Source organism: Notothenia rossii, assembly GCF_949606895.1.
Source record: "Notothenia rossii genome assembly, chromosome: 9".
NCBI classification, from domain to species: Eukaryota; Metazoa; Chordata; class Actinopteri; order Perciformes; family Nototheniidae; genus Notothenia; species Notothenia rossii.
In genome coordinates this window covers 14,131,814-14,145,240 of record NC_136907.1, presented here as the reverse complement: position 1 = coordinate 14,145,240, position 13,427 = coordinate 14,131,814, and positions in this window count along the sequence as shown.

Sequence of the window (13,427 nt, the reverse complement as noted above, 5' to 3'; positions counted from 1 at the left end):
GCCAGAAGGTCTTCAACACTTCACCCTAATTCCCATTTACCACTGAGGCTTTAGATAATAACGCTGATTTCATCTATTGATGATCTATTGAAACAGAACCAGAGATTTCTTCGTCGAATGACCTCGGACGTATTCATGAGATAAGAGGTAACTCATTGAACCACAGACGATACTCCAAGGGTTGAAAATAAACTTTGAACTTTTATTATTTCACGAGTTTTATCGGATCAGCCTTTGTAAATTGTGTAAGCTTAACATACTGTATATCTTTATTGGTTATTTATCGTGTAGTTCAAATTGTCAAATCTTTCAGCCAACCACTTACTGTAAAAGTTGAAAAATATATTACAAAAAGCTTCGTAATCGGTTATCAGATCACAGTTAAAGGCATAACACATTTTTCAGTGTTGTGGTGGGAAATACAATCGTTTTGAAGGTATAACCAGATAAACCATCAAATTGAATATCTGTACCAAATGTTCTGGTATGGATGACAAAAGTTGTTGAGACTAGCTTGTGGTGGCACTAAAGGAAAAGACTGATTATCATTTTATTGTTAAGATACTGTACATCACCATGATTGTTCGCACACATGTTAATAGCAATCCATCTAATCTGACAGCCTGGACCAAAAGTGTATCAACCAATATACTTTTGCTGCTGGTAAAAAATGGGCAAATGTTGAGTGTTTCTTGGTTATTGACATCTGAACTGCCAGCTGCCTGACGTTCAGTATCCAGGCTTCAAACACTAAATGCCTGTTATAGTCTACACTGGAGCCATGAAGCAGACTCTGCTGCTCTTCATAGACTAGACATTTTTTATCCAGATTTTATAGCCATCTGCCTCTGTCTGTTAGACGGCGTGTTCTGCTTGTAATACACATGGAATTGGAGTTAACTCAATTCAAAAACATTGAAAGCAGCCTGCCAGTTCTCCATCTTTCAATTAATATTTGCCATTTTCTAACGTGGTCTCAAATATATTTTTGGGATATGTTTTATACTGTATGTTCTTCCTAGTGGGGCTGAGCTATGCAAGGATTTCAATTAGTTTTCATTTGCTGCAACTCTTGCTTTTGCTTTGCTGATTGATGATTATTTTAACTTCAAGGTTTTTTTCTTATTCGCCGAAAATAATTTTTAAGCCAATCACATCCAGGATTAACTTTTGTTAAGCACTTGATGCATAGTAGAATATACATTAAAATAGTGACTCTTTTCTCAATCATCACACAGTATCAGATGGGATTGTGCACCCTGACATTAGGTGAAATTTACATACAGTAAATGAAGACTTTAATCATACCATTGGCAGCTTTAATCATCACAATTCTGCATACTTTTTGAAAGATGTACCAATGTTTTGAGCCAAAATAGTTGTTGTTTTTTGTTGGTACATTTTCCTTAAAACATTTGATGCTACAGTAAACGAATCATTAAACTAATGCATCTCATTATAGGTGAAAGTTATTATTTCTGCAGAATATGAGAATATCACTTTCCACTGAACCTCAAATAAGAAGCTATTTGGTGATTCAGTGTGCTTTAGCACCCCCGCCGCTTAACACAAGACGTGACATCAGTAATAGAAATTGAGGAACATATTTCTCCACATCTTTGAATGCGTATTTCCACCTGGATGTGAGTGTGGTGCGAAATGTTAAACAGCATCTATTGCTGGTAGAATGACTTGAAAATATTTATTTTTGAATCAATGAGGATGTTGAAAATGTTTCTATGAAATGGTGTGATCTCTAGAATATTCCACTTTGACTTGTCGCATATATTTAGTTATTTTTTTACTTGACTTTGCTTCAACTTCATTCATGATTTCCTTGTATTATTCTCTATGCTTTGTATTGTCAAACTTGTTTTTCTGAGTGATGTTTTCGCAAAAAGAACCAGTTTATAGGGAACTCAAATGTGATCAAATGTGTGTAAAAAGCTGGTAAAGCCTCACGCATTTGTCACATCAGTGAGCCTCGTACAAACATTGTATGTGGACATGTGTTTACCCAAACTGTGTTTTCTTTATTCCTATTTCTGTGGTGGCATGTTTTGCTGTTTGGTGCACATGTTTTGCTGTGTGGGTAATCAGCTGTGAGCTTAGTCATATTGATCTGTCTTTTGCCTATGACAGCAGATTTGATGATCAACAGCAGATTTCAGGGAGGTCGAAACAACAACAGCAGAACAGGATGTCAGTCATGCTCCAACTCATGCTACATGCTGTCTGCGAGTAAGCAAAATGATTCATAACATAACTGGAAACGTTAAATCCCAGACTGGAATCATGAATCCCACATGCACAGCTTTCTGTACGACAATAATCTTCTTCTTCTTCCTCTCTCTCGGAGTCCAGTTCTTGCTTCCTTTATCCATTGTTGTGGGCTAGTCCCAGAGGTGTTCTACCACTGTAGAGCAGTCAAACAAAGACTCTGCAGCCGGGTGGTGTTATTGAACGGCTCTTCACACTGCGTTTATCTTTCTCCCATCTCCAACTCTCTTGTTACTCACACTTCTAGTCCTTCCCTTATTCGAAACCTTTCTGTATCTCTTTCTGCCCTTCATATTTACTCTCTTTGTGTAAATGTATATGTGTCCTTCAGTATTTGTTTGTATTAGTCTCTGTATACGGTTTTCAGTAGAGTTTGCGGAAACCACTTATTTCTCAGAAACTTGCTTTCATATGATAATTCAAAAGGCATTATTCAGTGCTATTGTTCAGGTTGTTTTGATGTATGGAAAGAGGCATGAAGGGCAGATATGACAGCGAGAATGAAGTATAAACAGGAGAAGCCCACACAGGAACATTGATTGAAGATATAAATAATAGGCACACAGTATATGGAGACGGTCAAAAGCATTTCATTGTATCTTGAGGGTCAGATGCCTCCTGAACAGGCTGTTCTATACAATTTGAACATCATAGCTAATGATTACGCCTGCATTGAGCTTCATGCTGTGCCGGTGAACAGACACTGACACTGATGCAAAACTCCACTTTTTTCATTAACTCTTAAAACTAAATTGGAACATTTTTTTAATTACCTTCCTTTGCTGTTCCCTTAGGGCGTTTTTAAGGACTCCACATATGCTAGACACAGATATGGGTTTTTAAGTAATTAAAATGAAAATTGTAATACATTTGTATCTCATTTATAAATATAACCCTTAACTTATTAACCTTAACCTCATTTGATATTTGCTTAAAAAACATTATCTTAATTTCCAGACTACAGTCAAATGTGTCTCATAGACAAATTAACAAAGACTTTATGTTCATCTACCACAATCCATGGCCTCAAACGCAATTCTTCAGATATTTCATTTGGTTGTTCAAGGGAGATTAGGTTTATCAGCAGAGCAATTAGCATTTCTAAAAAGAGCCTGTGGTCGTGTTTAAACACAAGGATGATTTGAGGGAATTCTTCTGATACCGCATTTCCTTCTCTGAATTTTCCTCTAACAGAGCGGTAAACAGATTAGGGGGATTATAAAAAGCTCTCCTTCGCTCCTCTGTGCCCAAACGCAGACTGACATAATAATCATACTCTAATGTATAGTCTGGAAATGTGCCTGAATTTGTCATTCATTTCTGTAGTGATTAACTAAAACCCTGAAAGGCGCACAGTGACTGCAGAGCTGCAGCCACAGCGGGTGTGGATCGGTACGGAACAATGGGTGAGTATTAGATAGAAGACAAATAAATGGGAGAAAGTACGCCTATACAGTATGATACAGAGGAGGAATATGTGTCCTTTTGACTTGATGAATCAATGAATTTATATTCCAAGGGAGTGTGCATATTCTATTCATCGTTGACACCACCAAGGGCTTTTGCATGAAGGCATACACACGGCTCTTTTCAAATGAAAGAGATAGTTTACAACTTGTTAAAACTTTTTATTCAAATAAGAATTGCATGTTATGAACATAGGTTTAAACTGTGTAGTTGTTATGAACATCAATTAACTGAAAAACACGTAGGATGATGCATACAAAATATGACTTTCCTTAATAATTAGGTAACAAAAACAATGATATTTTCACAAAACTATGAATTATTTGACAGTAAACACATCTACAATAATGACAAGGCAAACTAAAAACCCTTTATTATGATGTGTTCATTTTCAGCAAGGCAGATAAACTGATCATTTTCACAAACTGAAATCTTCCTCAATCGTATCTATTATGTTAGCTTACTCTTCTCTATTTATTTGAAAAGAAATGTATTTATTTACCACACATAATATAACACAGTAAGGTACCTCATTCTTCCATCCGTCCAGCAGGGTTGCTGTGGCAACAACATTTCCAAAGCAGCTGTTTCGAGGGGTCATCAACTGTTCTTACGCCAAATAGTGTATGTGAATCCTCTCCAAAGAGAGTGAAGCCATAAACACCACACTAGATTCCTGACTCAACTAAATGTTATCACAAAGAAAGAGCAACGTTTCATAACATTCATCTGCTACTTAGTAATTATCTATCTATTATCTAATATATCATTCCATTGTATTTTTCGGTGAGGGTTGGCCTCCGCCAGGGCTGCGCTTTGTCACCAATCCTGTTTGTAATATAGGATGGATAGGATTTTGAGGCGTAGTCATGAGGGAGGGGGTCTGCAGTTCGGTGGACTAAGGATTGCACCACTGCTTTTTGCAGATGATGTGGTTCTAATGGCTTCATCGGTCTGCGACCTTCAGCTCTCACTGAATCGGTTCACAACCGAGTGTGAAGCGGCTGGGGTGAGGATCAGCACCTCCAAATCTGAGGCCATGGTTCTCAGCAGGAAACCGATGGACTTTCCACTCCAAGTAGGGAATGAGTCCTTACCCCAAGTGAAGGAGTTCAAGTATCTCGGGGTCTTGTTCTCGAGTGAGGGAACAATGGAGCGTGAGATTGGCCGGAGAATCGGAGCAGCGGGAGCGGTACTGCAGTCTCTTTACCGCACCGTTGTGACAAAAAGGGAGCTGAGCCAGAAGGCAAAGCTCTCTGTCTACCGCGCCATTTTTGTTCCCACCCTCACCTATGGTCATGAAGGATGGGTCATGACCGAAAGAACGAGATCGCGGGTACAAGCGGCCGAGATGGGTTTTCTCCGCAGGGTGGCTGGTGTCTCCCTTAGGGATAAGGTGAGAAGTTCGGTCGAAAGGAGCCAGTTGAGGTGGTCCGGGCACCTAGTAAGGATGCCACCTGGGCACCTCCCTAGGGAGGTGTTCCAGGCACGTCCAGCTGGGAAGAGACCGAGGGGTAGACCTAGGACCAGGTGGAGGGATTATATCTCTTCGCTGGCCTGGGAGCGCCTTGGGATCCCCCAGTCAGAGCTGGTTGATGTGGCCAGGGAAAGGAAAGTTTGGGGCTCTCTGCTGGAACTGCTACCTCCGCGACCCGACCACGGATAAGCGGGAGAAGATGGATGGATGGATGGAACTTGTATATAGACTTGTATTGCACTATTCCACTTTTTTTTTTCACAAAAAAAACATTTTTCTTTTTGTATGACTTTTAATATAGTATATTTTAATATTGGATAATATTGTCTGCTTATCTTTATTATTGTGTTGCATTGTTGGAGAAGCCTGTGACCTAAGATTTTCAACGACATAATTACTCTGTAGCTATGTTAGTTTGACAATAAAGAACCTTGAACGTGTTATACCAACAGAGTCTCACTCCATCACATAGACAGAGAACCTTATCTCAGTCACTTGTATCAGTCACATACTTTTAGTTTCATCATCCAAATATTGGGATTGCAGATGAGTTTATGATTGCAGATTGGCTTGGAAATTGAGATATTTACTTTTTAGCTCTGTCTTTACCAAGACACCCCAGACCTCAATCCTACAGTCCTGCAGCCTCACTTTTTAATTGAAGTCTGTTTATTTTTTAATATTCAATTTGACGTCATATATTTGCAGTTAAAACTTCCACTTAAACTTGGAGGTGCTAACTGTCACTCCCGAAAACATCTGCAATCTCAATTTCACACCGGAGTTCACAGGAATAAATTAATCTGCAAGTAACGAAGAGGACACGCATCAACAAACACACTCTTTAGACTCGATTTCCTTTGAGGAAATATCACCAAAGTATTAGTCAACATTTGAAGAGTCTTAAGCCCACTTCAGGTGTGCCGTGAGGCAGATGATGCAAAACACTTAAAGAGTTCAGGGAACAATGATTAATGCAGCACTGAATAATAGATTCAACCACTTCAGCTCAACAGCGCTGAGACTGTGTTTCAAGGCAAATGTACTTTACTTCTTTGAACTGAAAGTACCATGCAATAGATCACATTTGGAAGTGTATTCCCTCTCCGTACCTGCGGTAAAGCAGGGTCAAGCTGCAGCTGTAAGCTGGTGTGAACTTGTAAGGGAGATGGGCGAAGCTTCCTCTTTGTATCTTACCTCACCCTTTTGTTTTTTCACTTCAGTCAAACTTTGAGGTTTAACATATTTGTGCAGCTTCACCATCGCCACCTGAAGTTTAGAATGTGCTTCAAATACCTAGGAGAAAAAAGTGTTGAACTAATACCTGCATGAAAGCACAACTGGATTTAGAAAATAATTCAAACAGACAAACAGTGACAGCCGTTTAGTAGCAAAGACATTTACACGGATAAACATGAAGCAGGATTTATCTCTGTACAAACAACAAGCTGACAACCCTGGAGCTGGGTCATTTACTGAGCATGTTCCATGTGTCAAGGGAAGGTCATAAACATATTACACACATATGAGGCTAATTATTCCATTAACAGCAGATATTTGTTGTGTGCTATCAAATTACATTTAAAAAAAAAAGAAAGAAGTAAGGGGCTGGTGCAATGAACGACGAACAGATGAGTCATTTCGTCCTGAGTAATTATCGCTTTTGTCTGCAGCAGATGGGCTCAATCATAACAAGGAGCTTTAATTATGCAGACTCATTTACTGTGTCTAAGAGAGCTACCAGACGGTTTTATTTGAGTGATATAAGGCTGATTGTTTGACGCGTTAATGCATGCATGGTTGGATGAACACTGTGAATTGAGTGAGTATATCTACAGAATAAATAATGCAAAGGATGAATGACTGGAAGGTGGTTTTTCTAGTATCCTTCTCTCGGCATCAGACATGTCAGCGGAGGTCTGTTTTGCTGAGCAGTTTCTCCTTGGATGCACCCATCCAGATGCCAGCTCTGTCAGCCTCAGGATGTCATGCAGACACCAAAGTCTACTGTGTGTGTCCGTGTGTGTGTTTTGAATCAGGACAAACCCCTCAGTGTGTGACTTTTAAGATGCATGTTGGCAGTCAGTGAATGCAACATGGTGAGCAAATGTTGGGCATATAAAGGTTATGTTAAGACACTAATATGCCCAAAAAAGGGACACCTTCGCAAAAGCTCTTTTTAAACACTGTTTACACTTATATAGAGATATGCTGTACTACAAGTGGCCTCGGGGTTGGAGCGTGGCTAAGCATTTCCTCTATTCGTTTGACATTTTCAGAGAAATTAGAAGAGATTTACTCTATGCAAGGAGAAGTTATATGAAGTGGTTTAAAAATATATCTTGATCCCTTTGAGATTGTGTGTCCTTGATTTTGTGACATTTCAAGCCACACAACAAGACCAAACATTTGTGAAGGGGCTGATATGGTGAACTTTTGCATGAGAGCCAGGGTTCTTAAGTAAAAGAGTAGGAAGTACAGTTGGAACATGTTGTCTTCTATTTTTCTCCTGCTTTGTTTATTAGTAAAGGGAATACCAAACAGGACAATGCAGCGTATTTGTCAGTAAGTGCTAAATAATTCCTAACTTATTGTTTGATTGATTGAAAAATGGTTAGAAAATAATGATTCATATGAAGAATGAAGAGAAGAAGGACATTTATTTAAATGTTCTCACTGTTTGTTTACGTTTTCCTTTGGATGCAGCCATCCAGCCAGTCACGTCAGCCTCGGGACACACAACATTACCGTGTGTGTGTGTGTGTCTCTTCTTTGCAAATCAGAATAAATCTGTATCCTCGACATGTTTTTTAGTGCATGTCACATATTCAACATATGTAACATTAAGCTATCAGTGGCTCTTTTTTCCAAATGTCCCCTCTGTGGGACTAATAAAGGTATTCTGATTCTGATGTTACTGTGGCTGTCAGAGTAGGATCTTGATTTGTTGGAGTGAACCTGTCATGCAACAGCGGTATGAAACCAGATAGATGGGTCAAGAAGAGAGAAAAATGAGAGCCTGGATGTATGTATCATGTGCCATTTGTCATGTGACCTGCTGCTTGATGCATTACAGTAGATCTTACTGAATCATCACTTATGGTTTATGTTTCTGTGTCAGCTGTTGCTTAATATGTGCTATGTGAACATAGTGTGGGAAGTTAATGCCAATCCATATGAGTAACACCTTGTGTGTGTGTGTGTGTGTGTGTGTGTGTGTGTGTGTGTGTGTGTGTGTGTGTGTGTGTGTGTGTGTGTGTGTGTGTGTGTGTGTGTGTGTGTGTGTGTGTGTGTGTGTGTGTGTGTGTGTGTGTGTGTGTGTGTGTGTGTGTGTGTGTGTGTGTGTGTGTGTGTGTGTGTGTGTGTGTGTGTGTGTGTGTCAGCAGACAATGATAATCCCAATATAGCAAAGGTTTAATGGGAAACCAAGAGACTATCGTACATTAGAATATGACCTACAGTAGCATGTGTTCATGGTTTTTTAATGTCTGCATGCATCGTGTGTGTTCAGCTGAGTTGAATAAGGCTTTCTGAACAGATTAAGCAAGTGGAGCAAAAAAAAGAAAGTGCAGAACCCCTCGTGGCAGAAAAGATTAAATGCCACAAATTATTTGATATACTTAGGGGCACTCGAACAACAGCCTTTTCAGAAATGTCAGCTCTGTTTAAAGTGAAGTGAAGTTAGAAATGCTGTAATCAACTGCTGTGTTATTTATGGGAGTTTCAATCTGGAAGGAAATGTTTTCACAATGAGAAAGACATTGTTAAAGTCTGGCATTCGAAGTTGCTTGTGCTCAGTTTATTACATCTGTAGAGGCCTAATGTAGTGAACATAATAATGCTACAAGTGAAAGGAGTCACTAGTACACTCCATATAGTTGCTAGGTGAATGCAAATGTTTTCTGTCTTTATTTTGAACATACTGATAGCCGGCTCCACAGGCTTTTTCATATTTTTGTCAAAGTGAATTTTTCTTTGATGAAATAGCTGCATTCTTTTTCTACACAATGAAAGCATTTTCATTTTTTGCCTGAATCGAAAACCCTTATTTTGGTGATTTAAAGACATCATCTTTTGGTCTGCACAGCGTGTGTTAATAATAATCGTTGTTTATTCTGAAAGAGGTGATCAAGTGTCTTTATGATCAGAAATGTGTTAACCATTAGCAACAATACAGATTGGTCTTCAAAACACTGTGAATGTAAAGCAGAAGTATTTGTGCAATGATGTTGATATAAAATACACAAATTACTTGTCTACTTGAAGGCAGTATTATACCAGCTTTACTTTGCCTATATTCTCAAAAATGTACAATGTATTTATGCAAATGTGTTCCTGTGCATCTGCAGTATCCAGACAGAGAAGGTGGCAGCAGTGGGAGCTCTGATATACTTTATTTTATCTTTTGTTTTTCCATATTTTATTCCATTCTGCACCTGTGGGAGTCACCTTTGTCAAATCTCAGTGGGATATTTGAAAATAGCTGCTGCCGACTTCAGGAGGATTCTGTGGTTTCCCCTCAGGCAGTCGCAGTGTCTCTCAAAAAATTACTTTAACATGCCATTTATTTGCCCTTTTCCCCTCCTTGCAAAAACACTGGAAAATAATTTATGACTTTAGATTTTATTTTGGGATGAAAATACATTAACATTTTCCATGCCACCCATGTCTTTAATTCATCATAAACATGTTTACTACGCATTATAATCTGTTAAGTATACTTTTAAATCATAGTTATAAGTGCATAAATATTCATAATGCTTTATCCAATAACATATATTACAGTAAATTGCTGTTTATTTAGGACATACAACATACTTTTAGAAACACAGTATATGGTAGTGAGTTATTAAGTATTGTATATCTGCCTATAAGTAAGGATAGTAAAAGGATAATGCGTTTTTAAAATATAATATTGTCGATTTGTATCCCTTTTTTTAAATGTGAGTCCGGCAATGTTATAGAAGTAGGTTTTTATGATTACTCTTTTAGGCACACTCAAATACTTTCATACATAGAGTATATGTACACACACACACACACACACACACACACACACACACACACACACACACACACACACACACACACACACACACACACACACACACACACACACACACACACACATACACAGTGGGGCAAAAAAGTATTTAGTCAGCCACCAATTTTGCAAGTTCTCCCACTTAAAAAGATGAGAGGCCTGTAATTTTCATCCTAGGTATACCTCAACTATGAGAGACAAAATGAGAAAGAAAATCTCATTGTCTGATTTTTAAAGACTTTATTTGCAAATTATGGTGGAAAATAAGTATTTGGTCAATAACAAAAGTTAATCTCAATACTTTGTTATATACCCTTTGTTGGCAATGACAGAGGTCAAACGTTTTCTGTAAGCCTTCACAAGGTTTTCACACTGTTGCTGGTATTTTGGCCCATTCCTCCATGCAGATCTCCTCTAGAGCAGTGATGTTTTGGGGCTGTCGCTGGGCAACACAGACTTTCAACTCTCTCCAAAGATTTTCTATGGGGTTGAGATCTGAAGACTGGCTAGGCCACTCCAGGACCTTGAAATGCTTCTTACGAAGCCACTCCTTTGTTGCCCGGGCGGTGTGTTTGGGATCATTGTCATGCTGAAAGACCCAGCCACGTTTCATCTTCAATGCCCTTGCTGATGGAAGGAGGTTGTCACTCAAAATCTCACGATACATGGCCCCATTCATTATTTCCTTTACACGGATCAGTCGTCCTGGTCCCTTTGCAGAACAACAGCCCCAAAGCATGATGTTTCCACCCCCATGTTTCACAGTAGGTATGGTGTTCTTTGGATACAACTCAGCATTCTTTCTCCTCCAAACACGTCTAGTTGAGTTTTTACCAAAAAATTCTATTTTGGTTTCATCTGACCATATGACATTCTCCCAATCCTCTTCTGGATCATCTAAATGCTCTCTAGCAAACTTCAGACGGGCCTGGACATGTAGTGGCTTAAGCAGGGGGACACGTCTGGCACTGCAGGATTTGAGTCCCTGGCGGCGTAGTGTGTTACTGATGGTAGCCTTTGTTACTTTGGTCCCAGCTCTCTGCAGGTCATTGACTAGGTCCCCCCGAGTGGTTCTGGGATTTTTGCTCACCGTTCTTGTGATCATTTTGACCCCACGGGGTGAGATCTTGCGTGGAGCCCCAGATCGAGGGAGATTATCAGTGGTCTTGTATGTCTTCTATTTTCTAATAATTGCTCCCACAGTTGATTTCTTCACACCAAGCTGTTTACCTATTGCAGATTCAGTCTTCCCAGCCTGGTGCAGGTCTACAATTTTGTTTCTGGTGTCCTTTGACAGCTCTTTGGTCTTGGCCATAGTGGAGTTTGGAGTGTGACTGTTTGAGGTTGTGGACAGGTGTCTTTTATACTGATAACGAGTTCAAACAGGTGCCATTAATACAGTTAACAAGTGGCGGACAGAGGAGGCTCTTAAAGAAGAAGTTACAGGTCTGTGAGAGCCAGAAATCTTGTTTGTTTGTTATTGACCAAATACTTATTTTCCACCATAATTTGCAAATAAATTCTTTAAAAATCAGACAATGAGATTTTCTGGATTTTTCTTTTCTCATTTTGTCTCTCATAGTTGAGGTATAACTAGGATGAAAATTACAGGCCTCTCTCGTCTTTTTAAGTGGGAGAACTTGCACAATTCGTGGCTGACTAAATACTTTTTTGCCCCACTGTATATCAGGAAACAGATTAACATTGAAGGAGAAAAACTTTCCTCATCAACAAGTGATTTCATCGACCTTTCCCTTCTGCTTTTCTTTGGCTTTAAGTAGATTGCTTCTTACTCTGTAATTATCTTGCTTCCTCTGTGGGTACTTCTTGTATTTGTATGACTCACCCCACCCTGCTTTTGCCCTCTTTTGCTCCACATGTTTTATTCTCCAAATTCCTCCTGGCATTTGCTTTCCACTGAATACCTTCTGGTTTCTGTAATTGTAGGAGAAAGGTTGAGTGGAAAATGTTGTCCCTGTTTCAAATGCAGAATCCAAGTATGAAGATGTATTTTCTTTAAAAGTAGTTGATGGCTTATGTTTTTATTAAGGTTTAGCATCAAATCAGTAGGGAAGAGGGATCACACTTGGCTATTTGTGTATGTCTCTTTCACTTCTATCAGGTTTCATTTCAAGGTGTGATGAGACAGATATATACGGATGAATAAATGACCAATTACAGGCTAATTAGAGGGAAGTGGAGGGAAAAGAGGAGCATAGATGACAGAAGATAGGTGAAGAAATCTATGAATATTAACTCAAAATGAACACCGGTCTTTCCTTTAATGAGAACAAAGACCCGAGCATGAGTCATAATTATTTCACCTGAATATGCAGCGTTATTAAAATCTCAAGAAAACAGCTTTCTTGAGAGCTCTTCATATGATTTAGATTTGATATGGTTGTTGAGTGATCCTTAAACTGAATAATCTAAGGTGCAGTCAGTGATTATAATCCAAAATAGTTTGTTTGTGTCAAATACAGCCAATATCTCCTCATAGTCTGTTCTGTGTGCTGAAAACAAATCTTGCATTAAAAATGTCTCCTGTATAATACAGTGCATATCTGAAGCCTAGAGTAATTACTGCTTCTAGTTGTGTTTAAACTATACAAACCATTTAACACAATTATTAAGACTATTGTTGATTTAAAAATAAATGATTGCTAGGCCAGAGGTTTTAATGTAATAGTATTTTGCCCCATACTATAAAGTTGAATTGTCAGAAAACCTTGGTTTCAGCATTTTGTTTCTGCTGTTGTATTTACTTTATGGATTATTCTTATTTGATTCAAAGTAGGGACAAAGCTACAAAAGCTCGTATTTCCTAAATTCCTCAGTTGCAGGATCAGAGTGTTGTGTTCCAATCTCTGGAACAAAGTGCTTGGATGTTATCGTGTCAAGACTACAATTAAACAGTTTCCTGCTCATGTCGGCATGTCCAGCCTCTTCAGAAGAAAACATGAGTCATACAATGAACACACTAGCCAGCAAGTGCACATGAAATGCAGCCAGGCTGGTATTTAACGCCTTCTCTTAGTAATCCCCGCTCTCACAGAGCACAGTTTGCTGCCTGCAGCACACAGAGTCTTGGCATCCATTCATAAATATGACTGACATCTGACCACGGATTATCCCATTGCCCCAGTTTCACAGAGAGTG